This window comes from Chionomys nivalis, chromosome 6 (genome assembly GCF_950005125.1).
Source record: "Chionomys nivalis chromosome 6, mChiNiv1.1, whole genome shotgun sequence".
Classification (NCBI taxonomy): Eukaryota; Metazoa; Chordata; class Mammalia; order Rodentia; family Cricetidae; genus Chionomys; species Chionomys nivalis.
The window spans coordinates 3061311-3069610 of record NC_080091.1 but is presented as its reverse complement, the minus strand read 5'-3'; the positions used below and the strand labels follow the sequence as shown (position 1 = coordinate 3069610).

The 8300-nt window shown below is 46.4% G+C and overlaps 1 pseudogene; it reads right to left on the bottom strand.

The window, feature by feature from the left end:
- Positions 1–3839: 3839 nt before the first annotated feature.
- LOC130876310 (constitutive coactivator of PPAR-gamma-like protein 1) lies at positions 3840–7035 on the bottom strand (annotated as a pseudogene).
- Positions 7036–8300: the final 1265 nt, after the last annotated feature.

Here is an 8300-nt window from a genome sequence, read left to right as displayed (position 1 = left end):
ATTTTGGTTAACCCTTTCCCCACCACCACGCTTCTCCTATCGCTGATGAAAACTTTCCACTTGCAAGGTTTCCTTACCCCTTCCACAGTGCATTTCCTCTGCTATCCCACTTCCCTCCAGGTCTGTTCTCTACTATGATCCATTTCATGCTTTGAGTTTTACAGACACTCCAAATTAAAAACATTTATCTGAAAATTCAAAGCTTGGAACCACATGTAAGATAAATAATTCAATTAAACATGGGGTACAGAACTACACAGAATTCTCAGAAGAATCTCAAATGGCTGTAAGACATTTAAAGAAAGGTTCAACATCCTTAACCATCAGAGAAATGCAAATCAAAACAATTCTGAGATAACATCTTATTCATTTCAGAATGGCTAAGATCAAACACACTAATTATAGACTGCTGGAGAGGATGTGGAGTTAGGGGAACACTCCTTGGCCTAGGTAGGGCTCTGTGGCGCTCCAGGACTCCTCAGGGTCATGGCACAGGCAGAGGCTTCCATCTGTCGGGCACAGGAGTCCCCATCTCTTCCTGGGAATGCTCCTCTGCCTCTGGCCTGTCCCACTCTGGCAGGGTATGGCAAACTTGCCTTCCATCTTGATCCATGCAACAATGAACAGGAACTCATGTTTTTAGAAAACTCCAATACATGGGACCACACTGCCACCCCATCCCAGTCGGACTGGAGCATCTCCTCCTCCAGCTCCCAGGACACGGTCACTGCAGTGGCCAGCTTCTCCTCTTCTCCCTACCTCACTGCACCCCACCCTATCCAATCCCCACAAACGCTAAGGCCTCCATGAGGAGTCCACAATGCTTGTATCATCCATATTGATTTCCAAAGTGGTTATACAAATTTTAAGCCCCACAAGCAGTTGAGGAATCTTCCCCTTGCTCTACATCTTCAGCAGCGTGAGCTGTCACTTGTGCTATTGATTTTAGTCATTCTGACAGATGTTCAATAGAATCTCAAAGTAGTTTTGATTTTCCTTTCCCCAATTGCTTCAAATGTTGAACATTTCTTTAGGCTTTTCTCAGGTATTTCGATTATATTTATATCTATTTGTACCCTTTTTGTAAGTGGATTTATTGATTGATTGATGTCTAATTTCTTGAGTTCTTTTTGCCTCCATGATGGAGGAGGGTCATCTTTCTATCTGTTGCTTTCATTGGTTAATTAATAAAGAAACTGCTTGGCCTCTGATAGGGTAGAATTTAGATAGGCGGAGTAAACAGAACAGAATGCTGGGAGAAAGAAGCTGAGTCAGGAGTCGCCATGATTCTCACACTCCAGACAGACGCAGGTTAAGATCTTCCCTGGTAAGCCAGCTCATGGTGCTACACAGAATATTAGAAATGGGTTATATCAAAATGTAAGAGCTAGCCAATAAGAGGTTAGAACTAATGGGCCAGGCAGTGTTTAAAAGAATACAGTTTCCGTGCAATTATTTCAGGTAAAGCCATGCGGGCGGCCGGGTGTCAGGGACACAGCCCTGCCGCTCATATCACTACACCTCCGTACAATAAGTTTGTTAATTACTTGGGAATTTCATACAATGTACACTGATCACACTCTCTTCTCATTAATCCCAAGTTTAGTCTTCTACCCTTGTCCCATACGGGGGGGGGGAGGAGAAACAATACACCAAGCAGAATTTGTGTTTCCCATATACTTATTGGTTTATGGTCAAACTCAGAGGGGCCAGATTGCTAAGTCCTTCCCTAGCCCCCTCCGCCACAGGAAAACCTATCATTTGTGAAGATCTATACACTTCTGCATCTTTATCAGAATTTTAAGGACTCTCTTCAATGGCTCCCTGTCTCCACCCTTTTAATTTTGATTTGTTTGTTTTGGAAGGAGAGGTTGCCACAGCAAGCTTCAATGTCTCTCATTCTCAATCATGGGTCTGCAAAAGAAGTTTCCTTGCCCCAAACAACTGGCAGCAGCAGAGATCACGAACTTCCCCATGGACTTGCTGTCTTTAGATATTTGGGGTGTGAGCCCTCTAGTAGATGTGCAGTTCAGGAAAATCATTTTCTGCTGCAGCCAGCGCAGCCTGGATAGCCAAGACTGGCGGGGGTGAGGGTGGGGTGCCAGGACAGATACACCGAAGCTTCTTTTCAGGTGGAAGAACAGTAACCTTTATTTTGCCCAGCAACCTACTCCTTCTGTGGAGACCCACCAGCCAGAAAGAACACAAAAAATCCTTGTCAATTACAGACCACAAGGATGTTCCGCTGTCAGTCAGGGGGACTGAGGGCAGCTGGATCACAATTTTCCAGTCTGGAAACAGCTTATACTAAAAGAATAAAGATTTTTAATAAGCATTGTAAATTGCATTCAAAAGCCTCCGGATACACCACACCACAATCCATCGACAGTCAATCAGATCCAATGACAGTTCATTCTTCACAATCCATGAGTTAGGGTGGAACTCCCTTCAACTTACAGTAAGACCCTGCCTGGCTCTTGCGGGCAGGGGCTGGGGAGTTACACCTCACTTCTGATCACTGATGTGATGAAGAGCATCGGAAGTATATGAAATGTAAGAAGTGATTCTGATTCAAATTACATTGTTTGGAAACAGTAACAAAGCATCAAAATGATAGAAGTATACCTGCTTCTACTAAATTCCTGATGGGAAACTTCTCAAGAACAAGCAATCTGTTTCCTGCCACAGAAGGGGGGGGTGTTTTGTTTTTTAAGATCAAAGGGTTTTTCTTCACAGAATTTCATATTTTGCTAATATGAAGGCATAAAACAGCAACAAAGAACAGTAATGCACACAGCAGTGAGTACACCAGGGTGATGTCGGTATTCCAAATGGCTGGATGATTTGGGGAGATTAGAATAAATGCAACAGAGGTCAATAATCACAAAATTTTTAGGTTAGAGCAAGATCAGTCAGTGACTAAACAGAGTTAACATCTTTTATAGGACTATTCCTGATTATTAGCATTTTTGTTTTGCAAATGGGCACATACTGGTAAGAAGGGAAGAAAGGGCAATAACATGCATAACAGTAACTACACACTTTAAAAGTTATGGACCAACTTTGGTAGCACTAATGGTCTACATCCGATCAAAAACACATAGCTCATTGACCACAGATGCATGGTCTATTAATCACGAAGTTTCAGAACACATTGTGTTGATTTTGAAAGGTCATTTGCATCTTCTATGATTTCAACTTTATCTCCATTGAACTTGCTTGTAAAGTACGTATGACATACTGTGTGTTCTAAATCAGCACAACAGCAGTTTACTCTATAATTTTTTTTAGTTTTGATAGTTGCACCTTTTTTAACACAAAAGAACCACATCAACAGTGATGAAATTCAAGAAAGAAAAACTGTGGTTGTGCCTTATTTCTTTCATAATCATAAAAATCAAAGCTTCATTGTGAAACAGTAATGCAAAAATAAAATATAATGGCATACATAAGGTGCCAAAAGCTAAAAATTACATTTTAAGCTATATATACTTAAAGACTGCCAAAATTTGTTTCCTTTATAGTTCAAGAAACACAACTCTACGTTTTTGTCATAACCAGTTAAAACTTTGTGTACTTCATTTTACGTGCGGGAGCCAAATGCTCTTCATTTTCTTTCTCTCTTTTTTGTTTTATTGCAGCATTTTTACTACAACTGGTTAAAACTGAAAAAAAAAGTGTTTTGAATCTCTGATATCAAAGAGGGATCTGAATTTGCAAAGTCCTCATTTTCCTCTTACGGAAAGGACAAAATGTACATAACTGCAGGCTCTCTTTCTCCCCAGGTATTCCTGAATCCTTACCCTCCCAGCATCCTTCACCCTCTATAAAAAATAAGTTTACTCTTCTTTATTTAAGACAGCTGCCTCCAGAGCAGCCTCCCTGCGGCAGGCGCTGTCCGTACTTAGTGCATTTAAGTGAGGAATTGTATTGCACGCTTTAGAGTCACTGTTGAAAGCACTTTCAGAGTGGCTGGGGCCCTGGTGTCGCCTGTGCTCTCATTAAGTTGGGGCAGTGGCTTCTCCTCGGCCAACACTCCGTTTTCAGCCAGGGACCCTTCTGAGGACACAGCAGAGGACTTGGATTCCCCAGATTTCGACTTCAGTTCTTTGACCACTTCTGCTGAAGCAGCACAATAGGGGCTGGCCCTGAACTGCTCCCTGGCTTTTGTAGCCTCTGCCATAGTACCTTCCACCTCTTCCAAATGTTCCAATCACCGAGTGGAAACAACGCCCCTTGGACGCCCTCTTGTCGGTCCTCCTACAGACACCACCTGCAGAGGGAAGGGCCTCGGCCCTTGGGACCCCTCCTGCTTCCAGTCCAGTGACCGACCATGGCGCCAGCTATTTCTAGCTTCCCTCCCTGAGAGGGAATAGATTGAACTCCACCCTGGGACTTGCTAACCCTGCTGCTGCCACTGCCTGAGAAGGCTCCACAGTGTCCCTATGCTGTTGCTACCCAGAAGGCAGGATAAGCGCCTGTTGCTACTGTTTCCCCATAGTGGCCTCCAAAGCCACAGACTCCTGCAAAGCCCCTGCCTGCCCTGTGAGGGTGGGACTGGCCCAAAGCGCTGAGGGTACACAGATGCTGGATAGAAGGGCAGAGCAGGAGTGGGGGGGGGGGCTTCTGCCGGGAGAAGTTGAGCCCTCTAGGATGCTCCCGCGCATCTTTTCCTCTTGGCAGCCTGCTCAGTCTGACCATCACAGAGGTCGATGAGTGGGGTCTTTTTCGGGCTGGCTTTGGGAAGCTTGGACTGGAAGAGCTTCCCATCAAAATACATCCTAGGACAACAATGTTCCCAGGGGATGGGCTGCCCACACGCGTCATTGGCAAACAATGCCATGTCTACTCCACTCATGAAGCGAGCTGACAGCTGAATTCCGGGGGGGGGGGGGTCTAGGTTTTCAATCTTAAGTTCCTGCAGCTGTTCTGGCTCATAGAGTTTGGGGGACAATGCCTGAGCCAGGAAGGCATCCAGCTCCTGACACCGCAGAATGCGAGCAGAACACCACGAGGTGAGTGGGCACACTGGCGAGGTTGCGCATGGCTGCAGTGTCAGACCTCATGTAGGCCAGGAAAGCCCTCAGCCGGCGGCTGGAAGGCCAGCTCTTCCACTGCTTGTGAGCTGCCCATTCCTTAATGATCACTGGTGAGAGTTCTGGTGGAAGTCTGTTCTTTCTAAAAGCAAGTCTCTCGGTTTTCTTTCTGCTTTCTGTCAAACTAAACAGGACTCCGTGAACATACTGACGAACTGGCCTATAGAGCAGGGCGGGCGGAGGCAGGTCTCTGTTGACTTCATCTTCAGTAGAAACAGCAGTTTTGATTTCACCCTTCGTCAGGACGTGGACGGTGTAGGGTACATCAGTCACTTCTTGTGCCTGTGCTCAGCCACTCTCAGCACCTCAGGTGCGACGGGAACAGAGGAGGTGTGGTTCCAGGTGGGCATGGACAGGAGGCACGGGATTGGCTGGACAGTGCCCATATGGCTCCCTCTGACTTCAGCTAGCTGGCTTCATGAAGAGGCAGTGGATGAACCTTCTGCCTTCACTTGGTCTCCTGGGTCTCCCCATGCCAGGACTCCGCATAGCTTCCTGTCTTCTCCCAGGTAATCTTGTTCCCGCCGATGTGGTTGGCTGCCCCGCCACTGCCCTCATCATTGTCTGATGATGATGATGTAGAAGAGGCAGGAAAGACGGCCGAATCCACATGCCTGGAGCTGCCATGCTGGGCTGGGTTGATGGACAAGGAGCGCTCATACAGAGGTGTGTGCTTCCCCCCATGAGTAATGTTGCTGTAGCTGTTCTGCTCTGTCAGGTTCTTCCCGCTAGTATCCAGGGCGAGGGCAGGGTCAGGGAGGCTGTATGGAAATGGACCCTGGCCTGGGCCGCCCCGTGGGCTGGGCTCCTGTGGGACTGCGGGCTTTGCTTGCAGAGCAGTGTGTGGACTGTTGAGCATCTAGGGGCAACATATGGTGGCACCATCCCAGACAATCCAAATGGATTTGTTCTGGCTAAGTAATGTGGAGGGTGAAATGGCGTAGGCTTGCTAGTTGCTGAGTGATATCTGACTGCTCTCTTAAACCAAATGACTTGGTCATCTGTTCTAGACTGTGAATGCTGGAAAAGATCTTTAGCTATGGCATCCAGGTCAGAGGTGTCATGAATGTTGCCGACATAGTCAGCTACGGATTTGATCACCACATCACAGGGTGACAAAAACAGCTGGTGGGCTCGGACCTTCAGTGAGGTGAGTGGATATTCTGGACCAAGTCAACTCCAGTGAAAGGAAGCCAGATCCTCATCAGGTAGTATGTGGTTTCCTAAAGGAGCAGCAAAAATAGGAAAACGATTTGGGTTCCGGTCAAGTTGCTTGGCAACTTTGTGCATCAGATATTGGCTTATGGTGAGACTCTTCCCACTGTGGCTCAGTTTCAGGGCATGGGCAATGATGTCGTAGGGGATGTTGCCCGGTGTATAATCAGAGTTTTACGCCACCGAGCCATGGAAGCCATTCTCTCTTTGGAAGCCAATCACTTTGATGGCGATCCTCAATGCTCTGTGCAACCTTGAAATGGAAGCGGATGAGCACCAGGCAGATCCAGTGGGCCATGCACACCTGTGGGTGGCAAGAACCAGACCTTGGGTAGTGGCGTGCCCTCATTCTGGACGTGGCTGAGGATCTGTTGTGCCCCCTGGCCCTTGTTGCCCTGCCGCTTGACCACTCGTGCAGCCGGGCCTTCTCCGGGGCGCCAATGAAGAAGACAAAGAGCTTTCTGTTGCCACGAAAGCAGGCCTTGGCCAGAGCCACCATGTAGCCGAGCGCATGGTTCCACTGGCCGCCACTCACCGAGTCGGTGTAGAAGCCACCATAGAGGTGGTGCAGGAAGTTATTGGCATCCAGTAGCAGGCACAGCGGGGTCTTCGAGGGGCCGCTACTGCCCACCAGACTGACCCAGGCCAGCTTCTGCAGTTCCTCCGGCACCAAGGCGCTAAGATACTTCTTTTCGATGTAGTCCTGGAAGCCTTGCGCGAACATGGCGGTGGCAGGGTGGGGGGCAGTGGAGCCTTGGTGCGTCCGGCGGGCACAGGCGGCCTCAGGGATGATGGGGCTGGCCGGGGGGCGAGCTCATGGCCGCCTTGGCCACAAAGTGCTGCCACCTCCCAGGGCTATGTCTGGGGAGGGACCTGCGATTCTGCCCTGCTGTTAGGCCAAGGTCAATGATGGGCCAGGAAGGGCGGCCTATTTATGTATTTTTAATTGGCTTTTCTGGCTTTCCTGTGTATTTCCATAGTGTACTTTTGTCTTCTATTTTCCAGTATAATATCCATGTACTTTTCCCCCTCATTCCTACACCATCTCTTCTTATTTCCATCTCCTCCTCTCTTATTACAGTTGAAATCTTCCATAATTTTGGTGAATTGTAAACACTGTGGATGCTGAGGATACTGCTATTTTTTACTTCAATGTATAGTTCCTCCTTGATTTACCATTAGTTGCATTACTACTGATTTCTCTAATCCACTGAATAATAATAATAATAATGATAGTTTCTGATACCAGAAGTAAGTTTCATAGAATATGATCTATTATTTCTGTTCCTTTATCATTCACAGTTCTGGAAACCACACCGTGGCTTTTTAAAAGAACACTTGGGTATCTTTATAGTAGGCACTTCAGCATTTGCAGTCATTCTATAACTTACTAATCTGTATGTACATTGAAAAAACCAAGGTCTTAGAGTAAGAGATTTGGAAGTGCATTCCTCAATGGGATATCTGTCTCACCTCCTAAACCCAGGAACAGTGTGTGAGAGAAATTAGGAAACATACAGCTTCAGAGGGTTGGGAGGACTAAGTGTAAATGCTGGATTCTGGGTATAAAGCATCAATACAAATATTAATTGAAACAAATGCATACAGCTCCAAAATACCTGTATAAAAGTGAACTTTTTAACATTCCTGTCTGGAGAGAAGAAAGCATTATAAGGACTCAGATTTCCTTGAGAGGCAGTGGCCTTAAATGGTTGCTTGTGGAGGAGGAGTCATTTTCTTCAGTAAAGTGGTCATGGGTAAACTTTCCATTCTCCAGTATTTACTACCCTAACCATTTTAATTAAAAAAAAGCATTATGACATTATTGGAGGTTGACTGTCACTGGAAAAGGGAGGACACTTCTGGTGAAAATATGTCAATAGTGTCTTACCATTGTCACAGTGGATGGAACCATAAAATTTTACCCATTGATAGCTCTATTTAGACTCACTGGCCTATTACTAGCCACAACAACAAAAACAACAACAA